This window comes from Saimiri boliviensis, chromosome 14 (assembly GCF_048565385.1).
Source record: "Saimiri boliviensis isolate mSaiBol1 chromosome 14, mSaiBol1.pri, whole genome shotgun sequence".
Lineage (NCBI taxonomy): Eukaryota > Metazoa > Chordata > Mammalia > Primates > Cebidae > Saimiri > Saimiri boliviensis.
The window spans coordinates 32066963-32094838 of NC_133462.1; the positions used below are offsets into that span (position 1 = coordinate 32066963).

At 46.6% G+C, this 27876-nt stretch overlaps 1 protein-coding gene and 1 long non-coding RNA gene across 5 annotated transcripts in view; one reads left to right on the forward strand and one right to left on the reverse strand.

The window, feature by feature from the left end:
* The window catches only part of BRD4 (bromodomain containing 4), a 103129-nt gene extending 77579 nt beyond the window's left edge, over positions 1 to 25550 (reverse strand). Inside the window, exon 1 of one of the 4 annotated variants that reach the window (XM_039466818.2) lies at positions 25285 to 25550. The gene's annotated coding sequence lies outside the window, so the exon portion shown is untranslated. Of the gene's footprint in view, positions 1 to 24791; positions 24869 to 25284 lie in introns of those variants that run through there. The other 3 variants (XM_039466819.2, XM_039466817.2, XM_039466820.2) reach the window with 3 other exon arrangements.
* Positions 25536 to 27000, forward strand: LOC141581023 (uncharacterized). The gene is made up of 2 exons (XR_012513423.1): positions 25536 to 25652; positions 26090 to 27000. It is a non-coding gene; the product is annotated as an uncharacterized LOC141581023 (long non-coding RNA).
* The last annotated feature ends 876 nt before the right edge of the window (positions 27001 to 27876 follow it).

Sequence of the window (27876 nt, forward strand, 5' to 3'; positions counted from 1 at the left end):
GGTGGATGGACTGCTTTTGCTACCCAATCTCACTAACAGAGAAACAGGCTCAAAGATTAGGCAACCTGTTCCAGATCACTGCCAATTTTTCCAAATTCCACTGGGTGAATGTCCATTTTGAGCTTTATTACCAGTAGTCACATTAGTACTCACCTGCTGACCTGTTTAGATATTATATTCCATTTTCAGCAGTTCTAATCGCCGGCATAAAACACACAGAGGCACAGAGATCTTCAACTACGCACGAAATGCAACACTGAGTGACTATCTCATACCCTTTTAGGACAAGACAATGCCAAAAAGAAAAAAAGCCTGGGTGCAGTAGTAAGCACCTACACTCCCAGCTACTTGAGAGGCCAAGGAGGGAGGACTGGCTGAGCCCAGGAGTTCTGGGCTATACTGCACTACGCCAATCAGGTGGCTGCACTAAGTTTGGCATCAATGGTTAACCTCCGGAGTGGGGACTACCAGACGGCCTAAGAAGGGGTGAACCAGCCCAGGTCGGCCAGGCATGGTGGCTCACACCTGTAATCCCAGAAATTTGGGAGGCCCAGGAAGGCAAATTGCTTAAAGCCAGGAGTTCAAGACCAGCCTGGCCTTGAGGCAAAAATTCCGTCTCTACTAAAAATACAAACATTAACTGGGAATAATGGTATGCTCTGTAATCCCAACTACTCGGGAAGCTGAGGCAGAAACTGCTTGAACCCAGGAGACAGAGGTTGCAGTGAGCCAAGATTATGCCACTGCAATCCATCCTGGGCAAGAGAGTGAGTCAGACTCCATGTCAAAAAAGAAAAAGGTGTGTGTGGGGGGGGGTGCGAGGAGGAGAAGAAAAAAAAAGGAATAGGGCAAGTCAAAACTCCCATGCCTATGAGTAGTGGAGTCAGGCATGTGCATCACCACTGTATTCCAGCCTGGGCAACACAGTGGAGACCTTATTTCTTAAAAGAGCAGGTTAGGCCAGGCATGGTGGCTCATGTCTGTACTGTCAACAGTTTGGGAGGCGGGCAGACTGCTTGAGGCCAGGAGTTTGAGACCAACCTGGGAAACATGGTGCATCCCTCTCCCTACAAAAGTTAGCTGGGCGTGGCCGTGTACTTTGGGAGGCTGAGGCAGGCAGAACAATTGAGGTCAGGAGTTGAGACCAACCTGGTCAACATGGTAAAACCTTGTCTCTACTAAAAATACAAAAATTGCCGGGCACAGTGGCTCAAGCCTGTAATCCCAGCACTTTGGGAGGCCGAGGCGGGTGGATCACGGGGTCAAGAGATCGAGACCATCCTGGTCAACATGGTGAAACCCCGTCTCTACTAAAAATATAAAAAAATGCCGGGCGCGGTGGCTCAAGCCTGTAATCCCAGCACTTTGGGAGGCTGAGGCGGGTGGATCACGAGGTCAAGAGATCGAGACCATCCTGGTCAACATGGTGAAACCCCGTCTCTACCAAAAATACAAAAAATTAGCTGGGCATGGTGGCGCGTGCCTGTAACCCCAGCTACTCAGGAGGCTGAGGCAGGAGAATTGCCTGAACCCAGGAGGCGGAGGTTGCGGTGAGCCGAGATCGCGCCATTGCACTCCAGCCTGGGTAACAAGAGCGAAACTCCCTCTCATAAAAATAAATAAATAAATAAATAAATAAATAAATAAATAAATAAATAAATAAGCTGGGCATGGTGGTGCACGCCTGTAGTCCCAGCTACTCGGGAGGCTGAGGGAGGAGAATTGCTTGAACCCAGGAGACGGAGGTTGCGGTGAGCCGAGATCGTGCCATTGCACTCCAGCCTGGATAACAAGAGTGAAACTCCGTCTCAAAAAAAAAAAAAAAAATTAGCCAGACATGGTGGTGGAAGGCTGTAATCTCAGCTATTCGGGAAGCTGAGGCAGAAAAATTCCTTGAACCCACAAGGCCAAGGTTGCAGTGAGCTGAGATCATGCCACTGCACTCCAGCCTGGGCAACAGAGTGAGACTCCGTCTCAAAATAAAAAAAAGGATGTAAGCCGGGCGCGGTGGATCACAAGGTCAAGAGATGGAGACCATCCTGGTCAATATGGTGAAATCCCGTCTCTACTAAAAATACAACAAAAATTAGCTGGGCATGGTGGTGCATGCCTGTAATCCCAGCTACTCAGGAGGCTGAGGCAGGAGAATTGCTTGAACCCAAGAGGTGGAGGTTGCGGTGAGCTGAGATCCCGCCATTGCACTCCAGCCTGGGTAACAAGAGTGAAACTCCGCCTCAAAAAAAAAAAAAAAAAAAGGATGTGGCAGTTTAACAATGAGGCACTTCCTGTAAAAGTCTTCATCCTCTACCCTCAACCAGATCTGTTAGGAACAAGTACAGTGAGTGAAATAGGTTCTGACACGTATTTTTAGCCTCAGGTACACATGTGTGCTTGTGAGCAAAAAACAAGAGGGAGAATGATGTGGATTGGAACCCTTTACTTCAAGATCTCAGCACCATACTGCCTAAAAAGATTAATTAAATCTTTTTTAAAAGCACAAAGAAAGTCCGTAATATAGACTTAAAATTCTATCTCTTGACCACACCATGACATTCCGGTCTACACACAGAGCCACCTTGCAATTGATATGTCACTTGACAAGACTCATCTGAGCAGGAGCAGCCACTAAAACCACTGAGAAAACATGACTTGATAGGAAAAAAAGAAAAATTAATAAAAACTAGGAAAGATATTTTAAAAAATTATTAAGGCCAGGCTCAGTGGCACATGCCTGTAATCTCAGCACTTTAGGAGGCAAAGGCAGGCGCATCACCTAAGGTCAGGAGTTCGAGAACAGCCTGGTCAATATGGTAAAACCCCATCTCTACTAAAAATACAAAAATCAGTCAGGCACGGTGGCAGATGCCTACAGTCCCGCTAGTTGGGAGGCTCAGGCAGGAAAATTGTTTGAAACCAGGAGGTGGAGGCTGCAGTGAGCTGAGATTGCACCACGGCGACAGAGCTAGACCGCAACTCAAAAAATAATTTTTAAAAAAACCCACAAGAGCTGGGCATGGTAGCTTACACCTGTAATCCCAGCACTTTGGGCGGCTGAGGCAGGTGGATCACAAGGTCGGGAGATCGGGACCATCCTGGCCAACATGGTGAAACCCCGTCTCTACTAAAATACAAAAAAATCAGCCGGGCGTGGTGGCGGGCATCTGTAGTCCCAGCTACTTGGGAGGCTGTAGTAGGGGAATCGCTTGAACCAGGAGGTGGAAGTTACAGTGAGCCAAGATCACACCACTGCACTCCAGCCTGGCAACAGAGCAAGATTCCATCTCAAAAAAACAAACAAAAAACAAATCCACAAGAGTTATCCTGTAATTGCTGCTCCAAGTGATAAGAGGGCAAGAATAAAAAGTATAATGGCTGGACACAGTGGCTCACAGCTGTAATCCCAGCATTTTGGAAGGCTGAGGTGGGCAGATCATGAGGTCAGTAGTTCGAGACCAGCCTGGCCAACATGGAGAAACCCTGTCTCTACCAAAAATTCAAAAATTAGCCAGGCGTGGTGGCGCACGCCTGTAGCCCCAGCTATTTGAGAGGCTGAGGCAGAAGCATCGCTTCAATCTAGGGGGCGGAGGTTGCAGTGGGCCTAGATGGCATTAATGCACTCCAGCCTGGGTGACAGAGTGAGTGAGTCTCCATCTCAAAAAAAAAAAAAAAAAAAAAAAAAAAAAAAAAGTATAAGCTGTGACACTGGAGGAAGAAAAATGGCAAAAGTAAAAATAAAATGATAAATTTTTATAAAGGGGGAAAAAAGCATCAGCTAAAAATTCTTAAACTTTAAACCTCTGGTAGGTTTAAAAGGAATCTGTGCTATCATCTAAAAGATAATTGTTGGCAAGGATGTGGAGAAACTGGAGACCTCATATGTCCAGCAATGTAAAATAGGGTAGCCACTTTGGAAAAGTCTGGCAGTTCCTCAAAAGGTTAAACATATGTAATGAATGTCCCAGAAATTCCACCCCTATGTATATGCCAAGAGAAGAGAAAACATTTCGACAGAAAAAGTATATATGTGGGCACTCACAGAAGTATTATTCATAAGAGCCAAAAAGCAGAAACAAATATCCACAAACTTATGAACGGATGGTGTCATTTCTAAGGACATAACCAGATTTTCTGAAATTGCAGGGGTAGGGAAGGGGAATTAAAGATGCTTCCTTTTGGAGGAGCAAACTGTGCAGTGTAGCAATCAATCCTGAGGCTCCATGCTGCCCTTCCAAGGACTGAGGTACCATACCCAAGCACTACTGTGCAAGAGTAAAGGACAAAGCAATCTAGTCATCTAGGCACAAGTCACAGAACACTGAGTGCAGAGAGAGGCAGAGCTTGCCAATCTGGCTTCACTGGAGGTTCCTCTCACCTCTGCTGTCTGCTCAAGAGTCAGTAAGTGCCCCTGCACTTAAAACATTCCAAAACCTAAGCTGTTCTGGTTACATTCTGAGGCAACGCACAGAGAAATGTTAAATGTTGATTCCATGAGCCTTTTCAGGGTGAAATCAAGAGAGAATCAAACTACTTGCTGTGGAAATTATTGTACAAAGTGGATTGGAGTGAGAAGCCCACTGATAGGATGAGACCCTGGGAAGTGAGGAAAGGGACTTTCCTTAAATATAGATTGGATCTCACTACCCAATTTATATTTAATCAATATAAAGATCCAATCCACACTTACCAGTTTTTTTTTTTTTGTTTTGTTTTTTGTTTTTGAAACAAAGTCTTGCTCTGTTGCCCAGGCTAGAGTGCAGTGGCACAATCTCAGCTCACTGTAACCTTTGCCTCCGGAGTGGCTGGAACTATAGGCGCACACCACCATATCCAGCTGATTTTTTGTATTTTTTATTAGAGACGGGTTTTCACCATGTTGGTCAGGCTGGCCTCGAACTCGTGAACTCAGGTGATCCATCCACCTTGGCCTCCCAAAGTGCTAGGATTACAGGCATGAGCCACTGCACCCCGCTTAAACAGTCCTTTAGTGTCCTGACAAATAACTGGCTGGACACTGCTGTGCTACTGCTTGAACCACCTGAAACTGAACGTCTACTTTTCACAGGTGCCCAATAAAATAGTCCATCCTCAAATCAGTTTCGGCATGGAGGCAGGATATAGGGAATTTAAAGTCCCCCAGCAGGCTTCTGCGATCAAGTTCTTAAGTCCTAACCCGTGTTCAAAAAGTAGGCAATAGAGAAAGAGGAATTCACACAGCAGGTCATTTTAAAAAAGAAAAAAGAAAAGTAAGCAAGATGGCAGGGAGCGGAGGCTCAGGCCTGTAATCCCAGCACTCTGGGAGGCTGAGGCAGGTGGATCATCTGAGGGCAGAAGTTCGAGACCAGCCTGGCCAACATGGTAAAACCCTGCCTCTACTAAAAATACAAAAATTAGCTGGGCGTGGTGGAAGGGGCCTGTAGTCCCAGCTACTTGAGAGGCTGAGGCTGGAGAATGACTTGAGCCCAGGAGGCGGAGATTGCGCCACTGCACTCCAACCAGGGCAACAGAGAGAGACTGTGTCTCAAAATTAAAAAAAAAAAAAAAAGCAGGGACAAGTGGATATTTGCACACTCATGTTCACTGCTGCATTATTCACAACCCAAATATCCATTAATAAAGGAGTCGAATTCTGACATGCTACAACACAGATGAACCTGGAGAACATTATGCTTAGTGAAATAAGCCAATCACAAAAAGACAAATTCTAAATACTGCCTAATTCTACTTATATGAAGTAACTACAGTAGTCAAACTCATAGAAACAGAAAGTGGAACACTGGCTCCCACAGGTTAGGGGAAGAAGGGAAAGGGAAATCAAAACGACATAGTGTCAACTTTGCAAGATGAAAACTTTCTAGCAACCTGCTGCACAACAATATGCATATAGTTAACATTATACTTTAAAATGGTTAGGATGGTACATTTTGTTTTGAATACACACACACACACACACAGAGGGAAATGGGTTCAGTCCATATTCCTCAATACGAACATGAGAGAATGGCTTCACAGGCCTAGGTCAAATGAGATGCTATACAGAGCAAGTGTTCAATAAACACCCACTACTAATAAAAACAAATGTTGGTCAGGCACAGTAGCTTGTACCTCTTACTGCAATCCCAGCACTTTGGGAGGCCAAGGCAATTGGATCACTTGAACTCAGGAGTTTGACACTAGCCTAGGCAACATGGCGAGACCCCATCTCTACTAAAAACACAAAAAAGGCCAGGTGTGGTGGCTCATGCCTGTAATCTCAGCACTTTGGGAGGCTGATGGATCACCTGAGGTCAGCAGTTTGAGACCAGCCTGGTCAACCTGAGGAAACCCTGTCTCTACTAAAAATACAAAATCAGCCAGGCGTGAAGGAGCACACCTGTAATCTCAGCTACTCTGGAGGCTGAGGTAGGAGAATCACTTAGAACCTGGGAGGCAGAAAATGCAGTGAGCCCAGATTGTGCCACTGCACTCCAGCATGGTCAAGAGAACAAGACTCTGTCTCAAAACAAAACAAACAAACAAAGAAACAAATGCCAGGCACAGCTACATGGGAGGCTGAGGTGGGAGGACTGCTGGAAGGTGGAGGTTGCAGTGAGCCAATATTGCACCACTGCACTCCAGCCTGGAGGAGACAGACTCTGTCTCCAAAAAAAAAGTGCAAATATCATGATATAGTAATAACTATTTAATATATTAATATTTACATTTCATAATCTGCAATCATGTAGTAAAAGCAAGCGGGCTGTGTCATTTGCCCTGCAGTCTCCTAGCACATGAATTCGGCAGGCAGGAGGGTGGGCTCCATCCACCCTGCTTACTGCTGACCTCCAGCACCTATACAGTTCCTGGCACTCAGCACAAATAACTGCTCAATTACCAGAAACCTCAAGTGCTTAACAAAAAAACTCCAGGATGAGGGAGGGGGAGGACTGAATACACAGGCCAAATTCAAGAATCTCCACCTTAGGAACTCAGGGGCCATCCTGCCTGAACCATCAGGTTATATTTTCTCAAGTCATCCCAACTACTGGTTGACCACTCCAGGTGTACCCACCACCGGCACCTTCTAGAACCACAGCTCAGCCTTGGGTATGTGCTTGAACCTTCGTCTGCATTTCACATTTTCCACACACAAAGGTAATGTGCCAAAATGAGCCCGTCCTGCTCCCAAAACCTTGCTCCCAAAATGGGGGATGCAGGGATGTGGAGGCATAGAATGAATGAAATGAAAGATGTGAGATAAACCAAATTCCAAAGAGAAGTGGGGAATTTTCTAGGTTCCAAGAACAGAGGGCAAAACTAGAAAACATGATGCTTATCTGGGTCATTGGAGTTCACTCTAGGACACATCGTTTTGGAAAGAAAAGCCCTTCGCCCGTCCCCAGATGAAAGCAAATTCACTAACCTGTGTTCTTACTACACATGGGCCTGGCTTTCTCAAGTCTGGGGCCCGGCTGGGCCTCTATTTCCGATGTCCTATTGTAAGGAGAGATCTCACCCATCCTCCTGGTGATGCCCAATGCCCCCAAGTCTGGTCTAGATCCACCCCTGCATTCCAGGCTTGCACTCCAACTGCTCAAATGACAGTATCCATGAGGCTGTCCCACACACTCCACATGGTTAAGGAACTAAAGTGGCCTCATTTTCTCTAAAATCTGTCAAAGCAGGTTGACAACAGCATTACTGAGTGTTCTAAACCCCCTTCAAAGGCTCACTTACCACAGGGGGCAGTGGCTACCAGGCTGGATAACCCAGCTGCAGAGTGTTCCCGACCCTGCAGCAAGTACCCCTAGACAGCACTGCTAAAATAAGTAAGGTCCAAAACAGACCTTTGAAGATGGAGGGAGTGGGGTTTAGGAGACACCTGGAAGAAGTGAAGAATTAAAGGAACTGAATGAGGCAACTGTGTGTCACAGAACCCAGAAGCCCAAGGTGCCACGTGATAGGAGTGTAGATCTTATCCCATATGCAGTGGGGTTTCAGGGTGGCATAATCATGCTGCAGTCATATATTCTATTTTCATCTGTACTTTTCAACTAGCTTACTAGCAGCACTGTGCGTGGAGTTTAACCACTTCTACCATTTTCTCTGAACTCAGGTTTTTTTTCACAGCTATTCAGAGCCAATTTCCTATGGAAGATCATGTGTCATTTTACAAAGTCAAAGAAAAGATGTAAACGAATCACCACCTTTCCAGCACAGGGGCATTAGGATCTTGTGCAACAATTTCCACCACTGGAGACATTACAATCCCTGAAACACCTGCCTCACTCAGTCATGTCTACAGTGTACGAAGGACACACACAGAAAACCTCTGTTAACCATCACTCCATATGCAGAATGCAAAACACTGTCTGATTACCAAGTGTATCCAGCACATGCATTGGACGTGGATGTTGACTGAGTCCCATTTGATGTGCCTTAGGCAGGCAGGAAATTCCCTTTGAAACAGAATCCTTAATGGGGTGGCTGAAGCACCCATGAGCTGGAACTCAATTCTACCCTACAGTAAGCAGCACTTCAAGGACCAGGCATAGTGGCTCACACCTGTAATCCTAGCATTTTGGGAGGTCGAGGAGGTATGTGGATCACTTGAGGTCAGAAGTTAAAGACCAACCTGACAATATAGTGAAGCCTCATCTCTACTAAAAACATGTAAAAATCAGCTGGGTGTGGTAGTGGGCACCTGAAGTCCCAGCTACTCTGAGAGGCTGAGGCATGAGAATCACTTAAACCTGGGAAGTGAAGGCTGCTGTGAGCTGAGATCACACCACTGCACTCTAGCCTGGGCGACTTGTCTCAAAAACAAAAAAGCGCTTCAAGACTGAGAAGCTCACCTGAAAGATCATCCAGTTCATACCCGAATTTTAACACACCTGGGGCACCTGGACTAAAGAGGCACTCCAGTTAACTGACTTCCCCCACAACCCTCTCACATCTGGACTCAAAGACTTTCACAGAGTAGCAAAGGAAAAAATGGAAGTGAAACCAAATAAAAGCAATTTGGTGCTCTAGGGGAAACTTTTTCAAGATGAGGTTAAATTCCACTCTTGTGACTGTCTTCATGAGAAACTCATGAAGACATTAGGGTAGCACTGTTTTTACTAACCAGATATCTCCCGTCCAGTCAGCATTCTTCATCCCAGTTCTGGCCATCCCCTCACCCTGGTGAGCACCTCCAAGGAACAGTTACTTGCTTTCAGACCTGTCCAGGTCTCTGTTCAAATCTCTGCTGTTGCCACTGAAGAACCAGACTAAACACTAGCCTGCTTCCTGTGCTCCCAGTTGGAAAGTCTCTTCCCTCTCAGGCTGCCTGCCTGGACATCTTGGAGAGTACTTCTGTCCTCATCACGTATCATCCAAACCATCTGAGTTCACTGAGAGCAAAGCTGAACATGGTGGACAGCTTGCAGCACAGCAGTCAAGAAGTAGTGAGCTCTGGAGACAGGTGCTCCCACTTACCAGCTCTGTGACCCTGTAACCCTGCCCAACTGGCAGCTCCCCAAGCATCAGCTTCCTTATCTGCAAACTGGGATGTACTAGTGGCCAGTGCATACAGTTGTTTCTTGAGGACTTAAGGAACACATAGAGGCTTGGAAACATTCGCCAAAATGCAACAATCAGCGGCGGTGTGCTCAAGCTCAGGGTCTGGGGAGGGGAACGTGGCAGCGAAGTGACCGGCTCTGCAGCTCCCTACAACATCATAGCTGACACAGAAATTGGAATGATGGATGTCTGGCTTCATCCATTACTTCAGAAAAGGTATGCAGTAAGGACTAAGAAAAAAATTAATGAAGATGTCAAGCATTCAGTGAGAAAATGTAGTTTTCTCACTTTACAGGGAAGCCTACTCATAGGCAGCTATTTGCTACAAACCCTGAACTTTTCAGAGTCAACAATCAAAGATGTTAAGGGCTGCCTTAAGGTGAACAATGGGGGTGCGGTGGGGGGCGGGCGGAGGAAGGCCAGGAGAAAGAGATACAGGCCAGAAAGGGTAACCAGCTCTCATGAGTGCAAAGGACATCAGTTACCAGAGCAGACAAGCCCAGAAACTGAAGACAGGCAAGCTACAGGGAGCATGCTGTGCAACTCAAAAGGGCCCAATAGAGAGACCACTCGAACACTGGTAATTTAAAACTGCATTCCTGGGATTACACACAGGTGAGCTATTATTTTGAAATAGATGAACATGAAAGTGGTATTATTTCAGCCGGGCGCGGTGGCTCAAGCCTGTAATCCCAGCACTTTGGGAGGCCGAGGCGGGTGGATCACGAGGTCGAGACTTCGAGACCATCCTGGTCAACATGGTGAAACCCCGTCTCTACTAAAAATACAAAAAATCAGCTGGGCATGGTGGCGTCTGCCTGTAATCCCAGCTACTCAGGAGGCTGAGGCAGGAGAATTGCCTGAACCCAGGAGGCGGAGGTTGCGGTGAGCCGAGATCGCGCCATTGCACTCCAGCCTGAGTAACAAGAGCAAAACTCCGTCTCAAAAAAAAAAAAAAAAAAGAAAAGAAAGTGGTATTATTTCCAAGCAGCTAATCTATCAGCTCAATGGTTTCCTACTGTCAAAAGGAAAACAAATGAAGAGTATCACACACATGGAACTCTATTACTTGGCAGCTTTTTATAAATCAAAGTGCTTCAGAGCCAAGTAATTTTTAATGAAGATTATAAATGAAAACAACCTACACAAAGATAGCATCACCTTTCACAAAACTCCTTCACGTACATGATCTTATTTCTCTTAATTACAGAATAGAAAGGGGAATTTGCTTTAGTAACAAAAATCACACCTGTACACTGCAATTCAACTGAGCAGAGAAATGGGATTAATACAAGCCAAGACCAACAGTAAACGAATGAGGGAAAACATCCATTAGCACATACAAGTTTAATCTTCAAACTATAGAGATTAGGTGAAGGAGTCTGTAATACGTGCTATTTTTTTTTTTTTTTTTTTTTTTTTTTTTGAGACGGAGTTTCGCTCTTGTTACCCAGGCTGGAATGCAATGGCGCGATCTTGGCTCACCGCAACCTCCGCCTCCTGGGTTCAGGCAATTCTCCTGCCTCAGCCTCCTGAGTAGCTGGGATTACAGGCACGCGCCACCATGCCCAGCTAATTTTTTGTATTTTTAGTAGAGACGGGGTTTCACCATGTTGATCAGGATGGTCTCAATCTCTTGACCTCGTGATCCACCCGCCTCGGCCTCCCATAGTGCTGGGATTACAAGCTTGAGCCACTGCGCCCGGCCACGTGCTATTCTTAATAAGATTTATTTTCCATCCTCTGACTCAAATCTGCCCCAATTACAGAAGTATGAATTATTCAAGTTTATGGCATCGTGCACACTGCCTGGTGTAGCATGTCGGTATCCCTAAATATAAGCATGTCATGCTGAAGAATGGCACTTCCCCACAGGCTTTCTTCCTCAATCTGCAGGTTCAAGTGCATGCAAAAGCAAATGTCCCACAGCAAAGAGCAGGCGTTAAGGGACATAAGGGACCTTATAAGGGACCCACATAAGGGACCCCGCAACATAAATTTTGTAAGCCTACCCACATCCAACACCATCAGATAAATAACCAGGCTGGCTATGGACCCATTCAGTTACCTTCTGCAACAAAGACTCCATATAAACAGCAAATTACAGAGACAGTTTACAAACAGCAGCAGCTTCAAAGAAGAGCCCTAGTACCACGAACTTCATCTGTGGCCTCTGCAACAGACCCTTTCTGGTACATTCTGAAATTCCTCAACCCCAGGAAAAAGCACAAGCTGACAAAGTTGGGGGAATAGGGGCCTTGGGCAGATTCGCATCATTGCTGACACTTTTACCTCACAACTCTGTGAAACCTCTGGATAATTTTTACAAGGACAAACCAAAATGGGTGCTCCACCCTGTTTCCAAGTCATAAAGTTGTAAATGTCTACAAAAGCAAAATGCATAGGAAAACCAGCTAGGCATAGTGGCTCACCCATGTAATCCTAACACTATGGTAGGCAAAGACAGGAGGCTTGCTCATGTCCAGAAGTTCAAGACCAGTGTGGGCAACACAGTGAGACCTTGTCTCTATAGAAAAACAAAAATAGGCTTGGGAGGCCTCACGCCTGTAATCTTAGCACTGTGGGAGGCTGAAGTGGGCAGATCATTTGAGCCCAGAGTTGGAGAGTGTGGGTAACATGATGAAACCCCATCTCCACAAAAATGCAAAAGATTAGATGGGCATGGTGGCTCACACCTGTAGTTCCAGCTACCTGGGAGGATGAAGTAGGAGGATCACCTAGGTCCGGGAGGCTGATGCTGCAGTGAGCAATTGCACTCCAGCCTGAGTGACAGAGTGAGGCCTTGTCTCAAAAAAAATAAAAATAAAAATAAGCTGGATATGGTGACACACACCTGTAGTTCCAGCTACTCAGGAGGCTGAGGTGGGAGAATCACTTGAGCCTGGGAGGTCAAAGCTGCAGTGAGCCAACATCACGCCACTGTACTCCAGCCTGAGCAACAGAGCAAGACCCTGTCTTAAAAAAATAAAAAATAAAGGACAGACACAGTGTTTCACACCTGTAATCCCAGCACTTTGGGAGGCCGAGAAAGGCAGATCATGAGGTCAAGAGATTGAGACTATCCTGGCCAACATGGTGAAACTCTGTCTCTACTAAAAATACAAAAATTAACTGGGTGTGGTGGTGGTGCCTGTAGTCCCACCTACTCAGGAGGCTGAGGCAGGAAAATCACTTGAATCCAGGAAGCAGAGGTTGCAGTGAGCCAAGATCACACCATTGCATTCCAGCCTAACAGAGCGAGACTCCATCTTAAATTAAAAAAAAAAAAAAAAAAAAAAAGAAGTCTTCAAAGCCATCAAGAGGCAGTGTGAGGTGGCTCATGCGTATAATCCCCGAACTTTGGGAGGTCAATGCAGATTAATTGCTTGAGCCCAGGATGCCAGATCAGACTACCTGAGCAACATGGCAAAACCCTGTCTCTACAAACAAACAAAATATAAAAATAAATAAAAATAAAAATAAAAATTACCCGGGTGTGGTGGCCCATACCTGTAGCCGTAGGTATTCGGGAGGGTGAAGTGGGAGGATTACCTGAGGTTTAGACTACAGTTAGCCATAATCACGCCACTGCACTTCAACCTGGGCTGAAGTGAGTGAGACTGTCTCCAAAACAAAAAAACAAGCCATCAATACCCTTTTAACCAACATGGTAATAAATCTGTCTTCCTCAGAGTAAAATCAGGAAATTCACTCTGGTACCTTGTCTTTACAGTTCAATGTTTATGCATATGTGCATTTTTGTGGAGAGAAGATCCAAAGCATTCATCACATGCTTAAGGAGACCTCCAGCCTCCTCTTGAGAAGTGATGATCTAAGGAGAAGCAGGGCCAGTCCCATTCTTGGCTACTAGACACAATTATTTTGAGTCCCCTAGAGGAATGAATGTTTCCAATAGTGAGAACTGTAGGAAAACGATTATTACATCAAGACTTGACACTTGTTTTTGATTATGGAAATCTGAGGCTTTTTGTAGTACCAGAGGAATGCCTAGCAGCAAACTACAAGAACTTGAGTATTAAAACAGTTTAGCAAATAGCAAAATTACAACTGCAGCTTTTGCAGGCATGGAAGATAGATGAATCCCACCTCCTGAAGTAACAATAGTTATCTGTTATTTATATGGGAGAGAGACCTAACAGGACTAATACAATTTCAATTTTGTAAGCATTTATTGAAACTTTTTATCTACCTGGTCTCTTATCCAAGACTTTTCTTTAACACTTCCTCATTTCCTGAACACTTCCTCAATAGTCTAAGCTGATCTCACTCCTGAGCTCCCTTCAGGGCTCTTTACTGGCCACCTGCATCCTTCAGCTCGCCCAAGTGTCTCCTGAGACTTAGCTTAACTTCTCCCAGCGCTCCTCCTATGCTTGACACAGGTAAGATAAACTGTGTCTTTCACCTTCTACAAAAATATTTGGGATACACACATCCTTAACTCTCAACTATCTTCATTCCACATTTTGTGACTAACTCAATTCTGAACTGATTTCCACTAACTCTGGGTTACACACTAGTATGAAAACCTCCTTTCAGCCATCTAAAATTTCCTGCTTCAAGTTTTGGGGTACATTTTACTTCTAGTATAGAACTCTTGGCCAGGCGTGGTGGTTCATGCATGTAATCCCCAGCACTTCGGGAGGCCAAGGATCACCTAAGGTCAGGTGCTCAAGACCAGCCTGGCCAACGGGGTGAAACCCTGCCTCTACTAAAAACACAAAAATTAGCCAGGCATGGTGGCACACGCCTGTAATCCCAGCTACTCTGGAGGCTGAGATGGGAGAATCACTTGAACCAGGAGGCAAAGGTTGCAATGAGCCAAGATGGTGCCACCGTACTCCAGCCTAGGTGACAGAATGAGACACCTACTCAAAAACAAAATTAAATTAAATTAAAAAAAAAAAAGAACTGTCAGTTGGACAAAACATCCCATCTAGCATGCCTCAGATCAATGCGCGAGATGCTGCTGGAGCTACTACTTGTGTGAGGGAGTTGAGGGCAGAGACCGCTACAGGCGCCATGCTTGATGCAAGCCAGTTAAGAATTCCCATTCTGCACATGGTCAGGGATGGGCAATGATGCAACCTAGAGTCCTCTGCCATCAGAAGGCACTACTGGGGAAGACTCACTCTTGACCTTGAGGTCAGAACATTAGTGACAGGGAACAAGTTCTGAAGTCATTGTGGAGCCCCTAGATTCAACTACTCCTGAGCCTCTTGTCGCCATCAGGCAACAAATTCCCTTCTGCTCCAACTAATTTTGTTTATTTATACCAGAGAGAGACCTATTTAATATAACCATTTCCTAACAGTAATCTAAATAAAGTTAGAAGGACAACATCTGAGAATAATGGACAGTAGCTTACCACACATACGCACAAATGACATGCTATATACTTCTTGTTTTGCCTGTGGCAAACTACCAGATCTTGATCACTACATGCTTCTTCAATTTTCCTCACTCCACCCCCTACAAAGCTTCTAAAAACCAGTGGGTACAGGAAAGAAAAGAAACTAATGATCTATGCATTTTACCTGCTACTAGAAGGCATATTGAGGACAGTCATCCTTGGGCAAATGATGAAGAAGCAGATCACAAAATGGCCAGAAAGATAAAACAAAATAAAACAAATTAAGGTACTCATAATTGCCACCAAGTAGCACGAAATACACTCCTCTGACATGACCTCCTCTCCCCAGTAAGAAACACATTTTATCATGTACACAACACCTAAAATCAAAGCAAAGGTTTTAGGACATATCCTTGAAAAATGTGACACCCTTTCACATTTCCCTTTTCTCCCCTATACACCAATTGCAACCCACTGAATTTGTTTCATGACCCATGGTTTTAAGAATACACATATAAATAATTATTTTCTTCCAGCTAATTGGGAGGCTGAGGCAGGAGGACCACTTGAATCCAGAAATTCAAGTACAGCATGAACAACACAGCAAGACCCCATCTGTTAAAAAAAAAAAAAAAAAAAAGCAAAAAAAGCAAACTACTTTCTTTTAAAATCAAGATTCTGATCAAATTTCTCTGGAACCAAAAAAACCTATCTGCCCCACTTTATATATGAAAAACTGAGGCTAGAGTGGATAGGCAATGGGTCCATTGACACAGGTGCATGTCCCGAGTGTGCCCCAGCCACAGTGTATGGCCCAAACTAGCACCCACCACTGGGCTAGCAGTTTCCACCTCCATGTATTTTTTGTTTGTTTCAACTCTCATGATAATGATCTGCTCCCACAAACATACATTTCGTCAAACAGCATGGAAAATTTTCTAGTATGATGTCCCCAAATTTTTCTCACCCTCTTCCCTTTCCTTCACACAAAACCTTGAAGTCTAATCCACCCATAGACATGTATGTGTTACTGCCTGAGGAGGAAATAGGGACATTAACCACACACAAGGACAGGATAATTACTACTTCACGTTTCTGAAAACTGTGTAATACCAAGTCCAACACCTCTCCCCTCCCGCTGGCTCCACAATGCACCAGTGTCTCTTGACCTAACAACAGCTAGTAACAAAGATTTCAGCCTTGAGCAGAGACCAAGACAAGGAAGGTGACCAAGCACACAAAGCAGGAAGGGCCTGGACAGCATTTCTCACACTCTTTCAGGAAGACAGCAGAGCCAGCACTCCTTAGTCCCCACCTTTCTTGGGAATCCCTGTCATCTTTATACAATTAGACATGAGGCCCAGGTCAGTACTCACATGGTCTCACTTTTGCCATTGTGCAGGCATACTGATCCCGTTTCACAGAAGAGAAAACTGACTCTTACAAAGATGATGAAACTCCCCTGAGGTCAAGGCCAGAAGTGGGCAGGGCTGGGAATGCACCCAACAGTGAACTCCATGGTGTTCTCTCTCCTCTCCTGGTACATGGCTCCACCCAAGTCCGATCAACCCTATCTGCCACAGCCCAAGGTCCCAGAAACTTCCTACACTGGGCAGAATAGGCTAACACGTGTGTGTGGGGGGGGGGGGGGGGAATCATACAACAGTCTACACCTAGGATTAATGAAAAACAGAATAAATGTCAAATATATTCACGTTCTCTTAATTTGAAGTTAATGCTTAGATAATGTGACAGCCCTCTAAACATATATGTTTCAATTGCATTTCACACAAACAAAAGCAACCCTTGTGGAACTGGATCCCAAGGACTCCTAGTAACAGAGGCTGTAATTAACTGGTTCTTCTGGTCAAAAGGCCCAAAGTCAATCAGCAGTATGACAGGCTCCCAATCAGGACCTCCATACAGCCAGCTGCCAGGATCACTCTACCAAAGTTTTCCAAGGAGAACTTACACCTTTCTGGGGACCAGAATCCTTCCACCAAGCCCTGATGCAATTAGAATCAGGGTCAATGAAGGCCAGAAAAATATGGAAAGATGTTTCTGTGTTCTGGAAAAACTTTGGCCCACCAGTGACTTCTGGCTCCCTGACCATGTCTTTGTATTCAAATAACCAGGTTTCCATAAGATGGGTAAGTTACATTTTAGGCTTGAGAATATACTGGGCCAGCTTTCCCTGCTGGATCATTTCCATGAACTCTGCAGCAAACATCCCAGGGTGGATGCCCCCAAAGCTGCTGTCCCTCTACTAATCCCATAATCACCACTTTTAATCTAATCATCAGATAAAAACAAACTCAATCCCTCTTTCAAGCACCTCTTCCATTGGACTCCACTTCCAGCTCACCTGGTAGAAGCACCTCCGAAGGCACCTGGTGGACCGTAGTGTCACCCAGTGCCATGCCCTGGATCAGGTGATGCATCTCCCTGGCTGCCACTCTACTGGGATCCCTGGCTTCTTCTTCCCACTTCTATTCTTCACTCTGGGTAAGGACAGCAGTAGCTAACCTTGAGAGGGCACAGCACTGCTGCCAAGACCTGTGCTTGTGTGTCCTCTGAGGCATGGTCTCATTTTACCCTAATCTGAAAGATGGGCCAGTGAAACTCTGGGAAGGCTGAGTGACAGACTGAAAGTCACACAGTGGGTAGCAGGGTCAAGATTCTAAGCAAGGCCTGAATATGCTGTACTGGTTTTAATCAGTCTTTGGAGCAAGACAGCAAAAATGAGACAGCCAAGAGGCTGCTCAAGCCCTCCAGGGTCACACTCCCTAGAGCATTCCAGTTAACACTGGGCTCATAGTGTCAGGTCAGGAGATTTGATTTCAGGAAACAAAGTCCAACTCTGGGCAGGAGAGGGCAGAAAAGTCAAAGGGCAAGAGCCTAGAGACACTTCTACTTCTCACCACATTCAAAAAAACACATTTTGTTTTCATACATCATCATTTGTAGGGAAAAAAATGTTTAAAATCTCACCCCTGCCGGGTGCGGTGGCTCAAGCCTGTAATCCCAGCACTTTGGGAGGCTGAGGCAGGTGGATCACGAGGTCGAGAGATCGAGACCATCCTGGTCAACATGGTGAAACCCCGTCTCTACTAAAGATACAAAAAATTAGCTGGGCATGGTGGCACGTGCCTGTAATCCCAGCTACTCAGGAGGTTGAGGCAGAAGAACTGCTTGAAGCCAGGAGGTGGAGGTTGCGGTGAGCCGAGATCGCACCATTGCACTCCAGCCTGGGTAACAAGAGCGAAACTCCGTCTCAAAAAAAAAAAAAAAATCTCACCCCTATAAACAAGACACTGTCTGGAGAAATGAAAATACATGCAACCTTTCCAGAAAATAATTTAAATCAAGTTTTCAAAAATATACACCCATTGATCTAGTGACACCCCTTAATTCTAAGACAAAAAAAGAGAAAACTTGGAAATTAACATCCAAATGTCCAAAAATACCAGGATTAAGTTATGGTACATTCACAGGATAGCTAAGCAGCCAGTTAAAATGGAACATTTTGGAAATGTTCACAATACAGTATTTAATCTAAAACAAACAAAAAAGGCCAGGAGAGGCTGGGTGCAGTGGCTCACACCTGTAATCCCAACACTTTGGGAGGCTGAGGTGGGTGATCACCTGAGGTCAGAAGTTCAAGACTAGCCTGGCCAACATAGTGAAACTCTGCCTCTACTAAAAATACAATAATTAAGTGGGCATGGTCGCAGGTGTCTGTAGTCCCAGCTACTCAGAAGGCAGAGGTTGCAGTAAGCCAATCTCTCCAGGGATGACAGAGCATGACTCCAGCATGGGTAACAGAGCGAAACTGTCTCAAAAAAATAAATAAAGTATTAAAAAATTTTAAAAGAACTTCACTACAGATACAGAAAAATGACTGGAAGAAAATGGAATTGAGATGATTTTTACCATTTTAACAGTCTGTATTTTCCAAATGCCTTAAAATGACCATGCACACTTGTTTAAGAAAAAAAAAAAAGTCGGGCTGGGCGCGGTGGCTCACGCCTGTAATCCCAGCACTTTGGGAGGCCGAGGCGGATGGATCACGAGGTCAAGAGATCGAGACCATCCTGGTCAACATGGTGAAACCCCGTCTCTACTAAAAATACAAAAAAATTAGCTGGGCATGGTGGCGTGTGCCTGTAGTCCCAGCTACTCAGGAGGCAGAGGCAGGAGAATTGCCTGAACCCAGGAGGCGGAGGTTGCGGTGAGCCGAGATCGCGCCATTGCACTCCAGCCTGGGTAACGAGCGAAATTCCATCTCAAAAAAACAAAAACAAAAATAATAAAGTAAAATAAAATAAATAAAATAATAAAAAAAAAAGTCTTACAATCTCCATTTCAAATGATGTGGACCAATGTTCCCCTTCAGGGCATGGACAAGAATGAGACACATGGCTGCTTTGCCCTAACCCTGACACGGACTCTCTTCTTCTACTTCTTCAGAGTGGAATGTATCCCATGAATTACGCTGTGACATGTGGACATGGTTTAATTAAGGTGGGTAGCTTGTTCAGACTGAAAACAAATTGCTTTAAAACATTACCCTTTACAATAACAGAGGTGCCAGTATGGGGTGCATCTTCGAGACTGTTCTCTATGGAGTAGCATTTCAAACTGTTCTGTAACCATGCACAATTTAAAAAACCAAACGGTGACCAAACCATGCATGCAGTAGGATTACAACATGTCAACCTGCTGGTATCTATCCATGCAGTTCCATTTCCTCAGTATACCATTAAGCTTTAATTTTAACCCTTCTACCTAAGTACTAGAAAAACCAATGCCATTAAAAAGTCACCGTCCATCCTCAAAAACTTAAACGTAGACATATGACCCAGCTATTCCACTCCCAGATATCTGTCCCAGAGAAAAATCTGTACACAGGCCAGGTGTGGTGGCTCATGCCTGTTAATCCCAGCACTTTGGGAGACCGAGGTCAGGAGTTCAAGACCAGCCCAACCAACATGGAGAAACCCCGTCTCTACTAAAAATACAGTCTTAGGCAGGTATGGTGGCACATGCCTGTCATCCCAGCTACTCTGGAGGCTGAGGCGGGAAAAATCACTTGAACCCAGGAGGCAGAGGTTGTGCTGAGCTGAGATTGCACCATTCCATTCCAGCCTGGGCAACAAGAACATAACTCCATCTCAACAATAAAATAAAATAAAATCTGTACACAAAAGGTCATGCACTATGGCTCACACCTGTAATCCCAGCACTTTGGGAGGCCAAGGCAGGTGGATGACTTGAGTGCATGCGTTTAAGACCAGCCTGAGGCCGGGCACAGTGGCTCAGGCCTATAAACCCAGCACTTTGGGAGATGGGTGGATCACGAGGTCAAGAGATGGAGACCATCCTGGTCAACATGGTGAAACCCCGTCTCTACTAAAAACACAAAAATTAGCTGGGCATGGTGACACACGCCGGTAGTCCCAGCTACTCGGGAGGCTGAGGCAGGAGAATTGCTTGAACCCAGGAGATGGAGGTTGCGGTGAGCTCAGATTGCACCATTGCACTCCAGCCTGGGTAACAAGAGCAAAATTCCATCTCAAAAAAAAAAAAAAAAAGACCAGCTTGGCCAACATGGTGAAACACAGTCTCTAAAAATACAAAAATTAGCCAGCATGGTGGCCAGCACCTGTAATCCCCACTACTTGGGAGGCTGAGACAGGAGAATGGCTTGAACCCAGGAGGTGGAGGCTTCAGTAAAGACAGAGAGAAGACTGTCTCAAAAAAAAAAGTAAACAAATGTGTTTTAACAGCACTATTCACAATTGCCAAAAAGTGAAAACAACCCAAATGTTCACCACTAACGAATGGGTAAACAAAATGCAGCAGAGCCATATAATAAAATTTTCAGTGATAAAAAGGAATGAAGTACTGATTCATGAACCTTTTTAAGCCAGTACAGTGAGTGAAAGATGCCAGACACAAAAAGTTACATATTGTAGGATTCCTGAAATAACCAGAACCAGCAGATGTATAGAGACAGAGAGTATATGAGTGGTTTCCAGAGGCTAAGGGGGCAGGAGAATGGGGAATAACACGTAATGCATTTCTTTTGGGGGCTGGAAATGTCCCTAAATTGGTTGCACTGATGGCTGCAAATCTCTGTGAATATATTTAACAACTGATGACTGTATCATATACAATACAATGTTTACCTCAAAATTATTATTCTTAAAAAATATGCCTGGTAGGATTTTTAAGATAGTATTATGCTCAAATTATAAACGATATTCAATAAACATGGGGAGAGAACACATTAATAATAAAGACTATGCATATTAAAGTCATTATACAAACATCTTTTGGTCTTGGTACATAGTAAGGGCTCAGGGACTAACTGTAAAGACAGACTGGCCAATCATGCGCACACAAAATCAAAATATTTAAAAATCACATTTCAGAAAGTGATCAGATTTTTACTGACAACATGAGATTCACATTAAGAAATGCTACCTATGTGTGTATCACGTACTTCATCTCCCTCTTAAAAATACTCTGCAGGTGAGGGTTGCACCACAGTGCAAAGCCACTCACCCCACTTCAAACTGTTAAGTGGGAAACATACAGTAGTGCGTGGAAACACTGCACGCCAGGCTGCTCAGATTAGTAATAAACTTACTGCAATTCCAAGGGACCTCATCGTCATCTTAGTTAAAACTCACATTCCTTTTAAGTCACTACTGAACAATTATGTTCACGGCTAACAACATTTTCAAAGAGGGATTTGGCATTATAGCATGCAAAATTCTTGCATGCTCAATTATTTCTCCGGCTTATACTCACTGAAAGACTATTTAAGGTGCTATTTCCAGGAATAAGATACAAAAGAAAAAAATAGCAAAGCCAAGCAAACAAAACCCTGTCCTCATCAAACTTACATTCCGACTTTTTTTTTTTTTTTTTTTTTTGAGACGGAGTCACGCTCTGTCGCCCAGGCTGGAGTGCAATAGCGAGATATTGGCTCACGGAAACCTCTGCCTCCCGGGTTCAAGGGACTCTCCTGTCTCAGCACCCAAGTAGCAGGGATTGTAAGCACCTGCCACCACGCCCGGCTAATTTTGTATTTTTAGTAGAGATAGGGTTTCTCCACGTTGGTCGGGCTGGTCTTGAACTCCCTATCTCATGGAATCCACCCGCCTTGCTGCCTCGGCCTCCCACAGGGCTGGAATTAATAGGTGTGAGCCACAGCTCTCAGCCCATCTTTTTTATTTTCTCTAGGTAACAAGGAAATTTTTTCTTTCCAAACTCGCCTCCTATGTATTAAATGTTAGCACCAACAAGGAATTCCCCCACAATTCTCACCTTGCAAATGTACTCTTCTCTAAATACTTAAAATCACAAAGATTTATAAAACATTAGGAGCCGCCTCCAATGACAAGCTTCTCTTTCCTTTTTACCAATTTGCCAGGACCATAAAGACAAACATCACAAAGATTTATAAAACATTAGGAGCCGCCTCCAATGACAAGCTTCTCTTTCCTTTTTACCAATTTGCCAGGACCATAAAGACAAACATCACAAAGATTTATAAAACATTAGGAGCCGCCTCCAATGACAAGCTTATCTTTCCTTTTTACCAATTTGCCAGGACCATAAAGACAAACATGCCCTACTCTACAAGTTTATTCAAAATCTGAAACCAGAACGTTTTACATTCACAAAACACGACAGACAGCAGGTTGTCAGAAGCAGATTTAACCGCCTAGGGTCTTCGAATCACTGAGGTGCCAAATGGTTTTTTGCTTTAAAAACAACAAAATTCAATCTCTCTCTCAAATCTGTAAATCTCAAGTCATTCAATAACCTGAATTGTGAAACAAGAAAATATTGTTACCCTCAGCTTCTAAAGCAAAAGCGCAATTTAGTACAAAGATCACAACAACTGGCAAAAAGGAAACTTTTGGAAACAAAGTCTAAATTCCTTTAAACAATTCAATAATTTAGTGGAAATTTTACTAAGTGGCCAATGAGTTTCTTGCAATTCTTAGCTACCCTGCCCCGCTGTCAACCACACTAGGGAAGCTAGGCATACAGCACCCAAAATAAGCCAAACAATCCTTACAATGCAGCAGCTACCTTCCTATCTTTAACCTGTAGGCAAAGTTCCTTATCTTCAGCAATTCCACTGGGCAAGATACAGGGAGGTGGGCGCGACTCCTCCCAGTTAAGACCAACTAAAGCCATTCTAAGACCAGTTTATTCCAGCTTGAGCCTATAGATAACTATGTTTCCTACTAAAGTCAGATATATGGAGGATAACAGAAATACCAATACATTTTGTTTCAGGTTAAGCTTTGTCTTCTCCACTTGACCAATGGAAACCATGAGTGGTTTATCTTTTCCTGGCTGAAGTTTTCTGGGGGAAGCAGTTGGTTATCTACAACCCATCAGTGGAAAGACAATCCCCAACCAAAATGAACAGAAAGAAATGTTTTATTAAATTACTGGCGGCGAGGTAGCTCACGCCTGTAATCTCAACACTTTGGAAGTCTGAGGCGGACGGATCATCTTAAGTCAGAAGTTCCAGACCAGCCTGACCAACATGGTGAAACCCCATCTCTACAAAAAATACAAAAATTAGCTGGGCGTGGTGGCAGGCGCCTGTAATCCAGGTAATGGGGGAAGCTGAAGCAGGAGAATCGCTTGAACCGGGGAGGCAGAGGTTGCAGTGATCGCGCCACTGCACTACAGCCTAGGCGACAGAGACGCCATCCCCCCCCCCACAAAAAAAAGTATTGGCAAGGCCATAAAACAGATTGTGCAACAAAAACCTTCTTGAAATTGAAAACACATTGATAAATCCTTTAGAATACTGCTTTCTTTACAACTCCTAAAGACTACAAATTCCTTGGAATTCGTAGGAAACTTGACAGCTCCATTCATTAAAAACAAAACAAACAAAACAAAACAAAAAACAAACTCCTGACCATTATTAAGAGCCTCACAGCCACTGGCTTAGAGGTAAACTGCGACTTGGTTTTTGGAACCACGGACTGTTAAGAGTCCTGTCGAAGGTAAGCAAAGACCTTCCAATCCTCGTGGGGCATAGATTCCAAAGGGTCACTGGCATCCAACACACAGACACAGAGAAATGAGCCCAATGACAAGACCAGAAACCTCACCAAGCTGCACGAAACGTAAAAAGGTAAACAAGCAAATAAAAATCTTAAAAAAATCAAGCATGGTCTTGAGTAAAAGGCAGGTCAGCCACCCAACAGAAGCACATGACTCATGAACCGGCCTGAAGTATTTACATCGTCCACTACACCAGAGGGGGGTTTCCCATCTTCCTGAAAGGCCAAGCTTTGGGGGCATCTTAGACTGTGAAGCCGTGCCATTTCCGTTTGGGAGGAAGGGGATCATTTTATTTCGCTGAATCACAACTCCCCTACGTCCCCACCCCAAACCACCACCACAGCCACACACGACACTGAAAATAAAAAAGAGACAGTTGCAAGGACGTCGGCGAGCACCGACCAAGCAAAACAAAGCGCCCAGCAAGGGGCTACCAGGCTGGGAGTGGGTGCGTCAGGAGGGCCAAGCTCACCTCCCCGGGGCACCGTTCCCCTCCTCTGGGGCCTGTCCTTAGACCGGCGTGAAGCGGCAATCACCTCCTTCCGGAAGGAACCTGCCCCTTTCTCCACAGGGCTCCAAGGACCACCGGGAAGGTGAGGTGATGGGGGCGGGGGCGAGCTGCCCCGGCCCAGGCAAAAGGACCTAAGTGCCAGAGTGAGAGCGCGCCAGGCCCAGCCCACGTGAGCGCCGGGGCCGGGGCCGGGCCCGCCTAAGGGACCGCAGACGGGGACAGCGGCGCTCGCGGGCTCCGCGCCAAGCCCGGACTTACCCGGGCCGGGCGCGCCGCAAACCCCGCGGCGGCCGCTTCCTCCGCTTCCTCCTCCTCCTCCTCCTCCTCCTCCTCCTCCTCACTTGACAAAATGGCGGCGGCAGGAAGTGCCGGGCGCCTCGGCCCGCCCCCCGCCCGCCCCCGGTCGCCCGCCCCGCCGCGGCGCCCGCGCCCCCAGCCCGCGCCCCACTGGCCGGCGCGAGTCCGGGTCCGACGGCGCCAACGGCGGGGCGGCCACGAGCGACCCCGCTGCCCCGAGGCAAACGACGCAGGCTGTCCTGGCCCGGCGCGAGCAGCGCGGGAGGCCAGCAGGCCCGAGCCCGCGTAGCCCCGGCCTTCCCGGCCTTCCCGGCCTCCCCGCCCCCGCGCCGCGCCGATGGCGTAGGTGGCGGCGCACCGGCCCCATTACGCAATGCAGGTTACGCGGGCCGCGCCGTGAGCCCCAGCCGGCAGCCCCGCGCCGTCCGCCGCACCAAACGGCACCGGTCCTCACCTGAGACGCTAGGCCGCACGCCGCCCCCGCCGGCCGTCAGCCCGCTGCCGTAGCCCGCTCCACGGGTTGCCTGTGCGGCGCCGGGGCCTGCCCGCCGCTCCGCCGAGCTCACAGGCCGCGCTCGCCCGCGGGCACCGCCGGCAGCAGCCGCCGCCGCCGCCGCCGCCGCCACTGCTTCGGCTCTTTGGCTGCGGGAGAGCAGAACAAACAGCCCTGCCGCTGCCGCCGCCGCCGCCGCCGCCGCCGCCAGCGCACTGACGTCACCGCGCACGCTGCGCGCGCGGCCCCGCGCCGCTGCCGCCGCCCGGTGTGCGCGCTCCGCCCCCGTGCCCGGCGTGAACGAGCTCCGAAAAGACCGTGCCTGCGAGGTGAGTGGGGGACGCCGCGGACTGAGGGAGGGGACCCCCATTCTGAACGATGGAGGGGGCTGGGGGAAACGCGCGGACTGCAGACTGGGCCTGTGGAAAAAAGATCTGAAGGCTGAGAGAGACCTCCAAAGTACTGAGAAATGTCTGAAGACAGACCCTCACAGGCAGGGAGGTCGGTGAGGAGGAACCCCAAAGACTGATGGTGGAGGCGAAGGACAGAGCCCTGTCTGAGGGAGGACTCCAGGTGGGGAGGCTGAGACGAGAGAGCTGCAATGGGGGCGCCGGGGCTGGGGTGAAATGGAGGAAAGAAGATGAGAGAAGGCTGCAAGCAAGGCCAAGACTGCCCCTGGGATCTAAAGGTGCAGGGAGGTAGCACCTTTCCTCTTTTATGTCCCCCTGCTGACCTTCTTCCAACCCACCCTTTTCCTTTTTTAAAGAGACATGGTCTTGCTCTGTCCTCCAGGCTGGAGTGCAGTGGTACAATCAAAGTTCACTGCAGCCTCAACCTGCTGGCCTCAAGCGATCCTCCCACTTCAGCTTCCCAGGTAGGTGAGACTACAGGTGTGCACCACCATACCCAGCTATTTTTTGTAAAGATGGGGTCTCACTATGTTGCGCAGACTGCTCTCTGTCTTGTGGGCTCAGGTGATCCTTCTGCCTCGGCTTCCCAAAGTGCTAGGATTACAGGCATGAGCCACCACACCCTGCTCTTCCCATTCGTAAGACTCAACCCTGTAATCCCAGGCATGGTGGCTCGGGCCTGTAATCCTAGTACTTTGAGAGGCCTAGGGAGGCAGGTGGCTTGAGGCCAGGGGTTGGAGACCATCCTGGCCAACATAGTGAACCGCGCCTCTACTAAAAATACAAAAATTAGCCTGGCGTGGTGGTGCATGCCTGTACTCCCAGCTACTCAGGAGGCTGAGGCAGGAGAATCACTTTAACCTGGGAGGCGGAGGTTGTGCAGTGAGCTGAGATCATGCCACTGCACTCTAGCCTGGGTGACAGAGCAAGATTCTGTCACAAAAAAAAAAAAAAAAAAAAAAAAAAAGGCACAGCGCAGTGGCTCACGCCTGTAATCCCAGCACTTTGGGATGCTGAGGTGGGCGGATCATGAGCTCAAGATCATACTGACTAATGCTGTGAAACCCCATCCCTACTAAAATTAGAAAAAAATTAGCCAGGTGTGGTGGCGTGCCCCTATAGTCCCAGCTACCCCGGAGGCTGAGGCAGGAAAATCACTTGAACCTGGGAGGCGGAGGTTGCAGTGAGCCAAGATTGTGCCACTGCACTGTATGGCCCGGGTGACAGATCAAGAGTCTCTATTAAAAAAAAAAAAAAAAAAAAAAAACTCAACCCCAAGTCAGCTCTCCAGGTTGTATGTGCTTCCTCTATGTGTGAGTCCGAGGAAAAAAACATCACACGACCTCTTCTGGGACTTGCAAAGCACCCCACCTGGCCATGTGGGTCCAATAAACATGGGTAGTTTTGAGATCCCTAAAAGGAAGAACTTAGGCGTAGGTCTCCTGCAGCTTAAAATTATTCTGTGAAAATTTTCAAACCTGGAAATGTAACCCCTCCTCCTTCCTTTTACATATATATGATCCTATCTCTGTCTCTCTCTCTCTCTCTCCCCCCCTCAGAGAGAGAGAGAGACAGGGACAGGATCTTGCTCTGTCACCCAGGCTGGAGTGCAGGCCAAATCATAGCTCACTGTAACCTCAAACTCTCACTCTCAAGTGATCTTCCCACCTCAGCCTCTTTAGTAGCTGGGACCACAGGCATGTGCCACCATGCCCAGCTAATGTTTGTATTTTTGTGGAGAGGAGGTCTCACCATGTTGCCCTGGCTGGTCTTGAACTACTGGACTCAAGCAATCCACCTCTTTCAGCCTCCCAAAGTTGCTGGAACTACAGGCGTGAGCTACTACACCCAGCCCACTCACTTAATTCTCATCTTTTAAAAATGGAAAGCAGGCCGGATATGTTGGCTCATGCCTGTAATCCCAGCGCTTTGGGAGGCCAAGGCAAGTGGATCACTTTCGTAGATCAGGAGGTTGAGACCAGCATGGCTAACATGGTGAAACCTTGGGTCTACTAAAAATACAAAAATTAAGCCAGGCGCAATGGTTCACGCCTATAATCCCAGCACTTTGGGAGGCTGAGGCAGGCAGATCACCTGAGGTTGGGAGTTCTAAACCAGCCTGACCGACATGGAGAAACCCTGT